The sequence below is a fragment of the Notamacropus eugenii genome, chromosome 6, assembly GCF_028372415.1.
Source record: "Notamacropus eugenii isolate mMacEug1 chromosome 6, mMacEug1.pri_v2, whole genome shotgun sequence".
NCBI classification, from domain to species: domain Eukaryota; kingdom Metazoa; phylum Chordata; class Mammalia; order Diprotodontia; family Macropodidae; genus Notamacropus; species Notamacropus eugenii.
This window is the reverse complement of record NC_092877.1, coordinates 111,550,900-111,557,855: the sequence shown is the minus strand read 5'-3', so window position 1 is coordinate 111,557,855 and position 6,956 is coordinate 111,550,900. Positions and strand designations below refer to the sequence as shown.

At 38.4% G+C, this 6,956-nt stretch overlaps 1 pseudogene; it reads right to left on the bottom strand.

Annotated features, from left to right (window-relative positions):
- Positions 1-3,300: 3,300 nt before the first annotated feature.
- On the bottom strand, positions 3,301-4,363 carry LOC140510560 (poly(rC)-binding protein 2 pseudogene; annotated as a pseudogene).
- Positions 4,364-6,956: the final 2,593 nt, after the last annotated feature.

Below are 6,956 nucleotides of genomic sequence, written 5' to 3'. Positions count from 1 at the left end.
TCTCCTCAGACACGGCCATCAGTCTAGTGCAGACTCTCATAACCTCACCCTTTGATTACTGCAATACATTCCCGATGAGTCTACTTGCCTCAAGTCTTTCCCCACTCCAATCCCTCTTCTATTCAGATGCTAAAATATGTGTGTGTGTTTTTTTTTTAAGTGCATGTTCAATCACATCACTTCTCCTACTCAATATACTCCAGTGACTCCGTATTACCTCCAGAATCAGATACAAAATGTTCTGTTTGGCTTTAAAAGCCCTCCATAACCTACCCTACTCTGACCTTTCTGGACACTTTACTCCCTGACACATATTCTTTGATCCAGGGACAGAGATCGCTTGCCTGTTCGCCCAATAACATACTGCATCTCTCTCCTCTGAGATTTTTCTGTGGTTATGGCCAATACCTGGAACATTCTTTCTCCTTTACTCCTACTATTGACCTTGATGGGTTTTTTTGTAAGTACCAACTAAAATCCCACATTCTACAAGAAGACTTCTCTAACCCTCTTAATTGCAAGGACTTCTATGTGTTAACTATTTCCTCTGTACAGCTTGCTTTGTAAACTTTTGTTTACATGTTTTTCTCCATTAAACTATAAGACCTTTGAAGGCAGGGGATGTCTTTTATATCTTTTTGTATTCCTGGAGCTTAGGACAACGTCTGGTACGTAGTAGGTGGGTAATTAACATTTGTTGAGTGATTGTATTTCTTACATAGAAGTATCTTTAATGAGTCATTTGACTCTCCAGAAAATCCAGTACTTTTAATGTCATTTTTCATGTTAACATCTAAATCTCCTTTTGGTCATCACATTTTCTAAATTACAGATATCATATTTTCCTTTTTTTGTGTGATGTAAAGTACTTTGGGGGTTCTTAAGGTGTGTTTAGTGTCTTTTCTAGTAGTGTAGTTATTGGGGCAGTATTGTTCTTTTTTCTGGATATTTATTTTCGCTTTGGTATATCCCACATTTATAGAGTACTAAGTGTCTTGTTAGTTTATTTTTTCCTTGGTCTCTCCATTACTTGCCTGTGAGGAGTTATTTTTTTTTCATCTATCTCTTATGTATCTCACTCATCCATCCATCTGTCTATCCATCTATCTGTCTGTCTATCTATCTATCTATCTGTCTATCTATCTATCTATCTATCTATCTATCTATCTATCTATCTATCTATCTATCTATCTATCTATCTATTTATCTATCTATGTATCCATCTATCTATGTATCTATCTGTCTATCTATCTATGTATCTATCTGTCTGTCTGTCTGCCTGCCTGCTTGTCTGTCTGTCTGTCTGTCTGTCTATCTATCCATCTATCATCTATTTCTGATGCTTCATTGTGATGTGAAAATGAAATGTGCCAGTGAAGTTTACGTTCTGGGTAGATGCTATCAACCAATGATCTAAAAACTTTTAAGTATTCACTCTCAACGACAAATGACGTCAGCTCTCTGGGAACTATCCTAACTTGGTATGGAGATGTTAATCAATAGTATCTGCTTCTAACTAGGTAATGAATTCTTTTGCCTTGAAAAAATGTAAAACAGAAACAAATACATAAAAACAAGTCCCTTGGTTCTTTATCAGTCACTTTCTGACTACGCAGTGAGTATGGCAGAGTGATAGAAAATTGGTCAAAGGGTAAAAAGAGTCACATTATTTTAAAACAATCTCTAAATAGTAAAATTGAATGAACAAATACTGGAAAATGAATTCTCTTCATCTTGATATTCCTAATATAAATAAAATCAGAAAATAAATATGTTACATCTAAATAGAAGAATGAATTACAGGTCCTCTTTAGAGCTGAAAATAAAGGAGTGTACAGCATCGATTTGGTCATGTATCTCAAAACAACACTAAACATTCCACGGGACATCTGCTCATCCTTAATGGTCACATGAGCAGTGACCTTAGAACTTAGTGACATGAGCAGAGATCCTTAGAAAAAGGATCACCAAAAAGATAACTGTGGCTTAGATGCCGATATCCTTTGCAGAGTGTGAAGAGGTGACAGTGGGAGAGGCTTAGGCCTTGGAAGCAAGGACCTGAATCAAGTCCCACTTCAGATGCTTAGGAAATTTTGAGCCTCGACAAGTTGTCAATGAACCCTTTTGTGCCTCAGTTTCATCATAAGAAAAATGGGATTAAACTGATGTTTCTTCCAGTTCTTCTAGTTTATTATTCTTCTAGTTTCTTCTAATGTTTCTTCCAGCTCTAAATCAATGATTGTATGAAACAGCAATTCACTGAAAACTTGATAAGACTCAAAATCAGGCAGTAATTATATATATTAAATATATATGTACAGAGAGAGAGAATATATGTATGTATATATATACATATATAAATATATAGTATATCTGTATCTGTACATCTATATCTCTATATTTGAATATTTGGTGACCAGTATTTAGGAAAAGATAGCAAAAATTTTAAAATGACACATAGAAAGCATGACTCAGTATATACATATATGTATATATGTGTGTGTATGTGTGTGTGCATGTGTGTGTGTGTATTCCAAGAAATTATAAACTCCACTGTAAACATGTGAGTACAGCGTATCATAAAGACTCTTCTCCAGAAGACAGCCAAGAGGTGACAGGTGTGGTAAACACCAAGTAAATTAACAAAAAGCAGAAATTGGTTGTGTCTTAACAGATATTCTTAATATATTCTTTATCTATGTAGTTAAGGTCCAGGATCATGCTCTTCAACTTGCATGATCACATCAGCCCTGAAACTCACACCTCATGAATCCTTTCTGTCCCTGGTCCCCTCAGTCTCTCCAACTGTAGGGCAGAGATCTTTTCTCCCCATAAATCCATTTAATGAGCTAGCTGGGGTCAGTCATCTCCCACCCAGGTACATACCTCTGGACTTCTTAGTCTTGCTCCCAATCCAGAAACTTGTTCCATTCATTCTCCTTTTTGATTATAAACTTAAATATTGGAATGTAAATACAAAATTAAAAAGAAAAAAAATGTCATGTGCATAGCAGAACATAAGAGAGGATTCAAATTATGTAACAATATAGTTTCATTTCAAGGAAGCCTGTATGATAAATTATACTTATTATGTTGAAAATTGTCCATCTTTGCTTTCTTGCAAGGTCTTTTGTTCTCTGGTGTGCACTTTTTTACTCTGTGGATGTGTGTGTGTGTCTATGTAGAAACTGAAAATTTATAAACTATTTAAAACCTGGAATCACAGACTGTTCAGAAACTACACAGACAGATCATGAGTGGTGAACAACAGAAGGGGGCTATGGGTGACTCTGCATTGTTCTAGCTGCTCCCCATGCCCCCCATCTCTGAGGAAAGCCTGGCATTGATTAGACACTGGACCAGGCTAATGCTGGCAGCAAATCCAGTAATGATAACCTGCCTACCAGTAGATCCTTCCACTGGATTGGTAATTTTGATCTGAACCCCAGACATCTTACAAATCTCATTGATTTGGGCTCCTTGATGTCTGATTGTGCAGCCAAGTAACTCATCTGGAATGGTGAGTTCATGAGAAGTAGTCTGAGCAGATTCATTCAGATCTGCCCAATAGCAGACTGGAGAGCTGGATTCAATGCCACTCAATCTGGTGTTGCCATGAGTCATGGGAAAGTGAGACTGTTGCCTTGCCAACTGGTGCAGGTTGGTCAAATCTAGAGGTGGTCCCTCCAGGTCAGTTTTGAAGTACATGGATGGGGTGGTATGGGGAAAGCTCGCCCTGTCACTGCCTGTGCTGTACCTGTCTTGACCACCTGCAAGGATGACAGGAGAGCTGGACGAACTGGGACTGTATGGGGTGGTCACACCCTTCAGGGAAGACTGGAAGAGTCTCCAATATGACCACACGGATCTGTTTGACACACTCAATGATAGACTGTGAGATGCCAGCAATAGCGATGGACCGGTCAGTTGAGTTTGGTACATATGCCCTGCCACCTGGACTGTCTTATTAACTTGATCTTGCAACCTCCATTTCCAATGCGAGAGCCACACTGGCTAGCAGGGACCACAAGCCTCAGGGTGACTGGGGGTCTACTGGCAGCTGTACTATTGGTCATAGACGGCTGATGTCGTCCTCCAGTTTGTCAATAATCTTTGCAAAGGCTTTAAAGATGGCATTGGAGGATCCAGCCAGAGTAACTATTCTCTCAGGACAATTCCCTTCTGTGATGTAATTATGCGCACCACTCTTTTGCCGCATTTTCTTAATTGATTCTCCTTTCTTTCCAATAATGCTTCCAAATTCCTTTCCACGCCTAAGTAGCCGAATGGAGAGAGTAATATTTAATCCACCTTAAATTACCCTGGTGTCCATGTCGAGCGGTGTTCTGGGGATTTGGACTTTGTAAAGTGGTCAAGTCTTTGGTTGCTGGTGGGAGTGGAAGCCCCAAATTTCGGGTACTAGGCGAGTGAAGGGAAAAAGGGGAAGGGAGAAGGAAAGGGAAGGGCAGGAGGCCGGGGACAGAACTATAGGGGCGGTCCGGAAGGCCAGGGGGTACCTACAGGTGGGTGGAGGAGGAAAGGGGGGTGGAGAGGGACCCTGGGGTGTGTGGCAGGAGGGCAGGAGAGTGAACGGACTGTGGCTGCTCCAGCTGTTGCCTCTGCTGGTCTGGGTGCACTTTTTTATTTTTTTCCTTCCCCCCCCCCCCCCCCCCCCCCCCCCGTTCCCAACCCCCAGAAGACTACAATAAGTTTTAGATATGTTTCTCTATAGCTATAGACATATACATACATATATACATATATACACACATATATATGGATATATACTTTCCCAAACCTATTCTACACCTGATCTTTGGTTTTTATGTTTGTGCATGTCTCTTGTTTCCTATTCCCTCTTGCCTCCTTTACTTAATTTCTACCCACTACCTTGCCCTACTATTATTTATCTGTCGCCACTCCAATGATCTCTTCTCTATCCTTCCATTCCTGTAAAAATAAACACCCTTCTATACCCCCCTTTTACATATTCCTTCATTATCCCCTTCTAAGATCCCTCCCATGTCCTCTCAGCCCTCCCTGTGCCCCTACCATTTCATTTCCTTTTAATATAAAATATTTTAATATTCTTCTAAATATATATGGATCGTTCCCTTTTAAACTCATTCCCAATGAAAGTAGGTTACCAGAACTATGAGCCCTCCTCCCCCATCTAATTCCTCTATATCAATTCTTCCTCTTGTACTTCATTTGTATAAAATAATTACTCTTTTTACATATCCCTAAATGGGTTTTGCTTTTTAAATTAGTATCACAGTCATACTTACTCCAATCTTTTGTCTTGAGTTACCCAGTTATTAATAAGTCTTAGACATACATTTTACATATATAAAAGGTAAGCAATCTGTCTTTATGAACCCTTTATAATCAGACTTTGGTATGTACCTTATATTTCTCTTGTTTCTTGCATGTTGAATTTTCTATAAAGTTCAGGATTTTTGTTAACAGATTCCTGACAGAGAATTTATCAAATGTCATGTTTTTCAATTTGAATAATACTTAGATTTTCAAGGTATGATATTTTTGGCCAGAGCCTCAGTTATTTCACTCGATATATTGTGTTCCGAGACCTGTGGTCCTTTAAGGTCTCTGCTTCTAGGTCTTGTGTAATTCTAATTGTGGCACCATCATGTTTAAATTGTTTTGATCTTGATATTTTAAAAATCGTGTCCTTGAACTGGATGTTTCAGAATTTGACTATGATATTCCTGTGAGTTTTCCTCACAGGATCTCTTTTAAATGGTGATCAATGGACTTTTTTCTATTTCTACTCCTCCCCCCCCCCACTCCATTCTATTGCTTAAGGACACTTTTCTTTAATTATTTCTTGCATTATTATATCAAGATTCTTTTTTATCATAACTTTCAGTTATTCTAATTATTTTTATATTTTTTCTCCTTGATCTATTCTCCAAAATTGTTGTTTTTCATATGAGATGTTTCACTTTCTTTTCTATTTTTTCATTATTCATTCATATTTTTCACCATTCATTATTCATATATTTCATTATTCATTATTCATATACACTTGCTGTTTAAGTGGCTTGTAGTTTGTTGTTAAAAGGGAATCTAGACTGGAAGTGTTTGCTCCTCAAATGGACCAAAACTTGTCCTGAGGTTTTTCTGCCAATCTTTCCCAAGGAATACCCCTGCTCCCCTAATCTTATTTATCTCCACCCACACTTTGTTTCCCCTAAGGTGTTATATTAATTCTTTTTTGGGGGGAAAATCTTGAGAGCTTGGGATTTTCTGACCTACCCCGCCATCTTCCCAGAATCCTCTCTCAGCCCATTCTAATTTTTAAGGAATTATTTTCTCCAGTGACATTTTGGACCTCTTTTTCCATTTGGCCAATTCTGGTTTTTTAAGCCATTTTTCTCCTCATTGGCTTTTTGGACCTCTTTTGTCATTTGGGTTAGTCTATTTTTTAAAGAGTTATTTCCTTCAGTATTTTGTGGGGTCTCCTTTAGCAAGCTGTTGACTAGTCTTCCATGACTTTCTTGCATCACTCTCATTTCTCTTCCTGATTGTCCCTCTACTTCTCTTACTTGATTTTCAAAATCCCTTTTGAGCTCTTCCATGGCTTGTGACCAATTCAGATTTTTCTTGGAGGCTTTGGATGTAGAATCTTTGACTCTGTTGTCTTTTTCTATCAAAGTAAGACTCTAGAGTTTAAGTTTGTTTTTGTTTTTTTTATGTTGCTTGTTCATTTTCCTAGCCAAATATTTGACTTTCTCTTTGTTAAGTTAGGGTTCTGCCTCTGGTGTGTAGAGTGTCCTGTCCCAAACTTCAGGCATTTTGTGCAATTGGTTTTAGAGGGGCCTGCATATTTTCAGTTCTTCCAAGGTGGTATGATCAAAGAGAGACATTTATTCCTTTCTTGGCCTGTGCTCTGGTCTGTGATTGACCACAAGCATTATTTTCTGCCTTGTAAT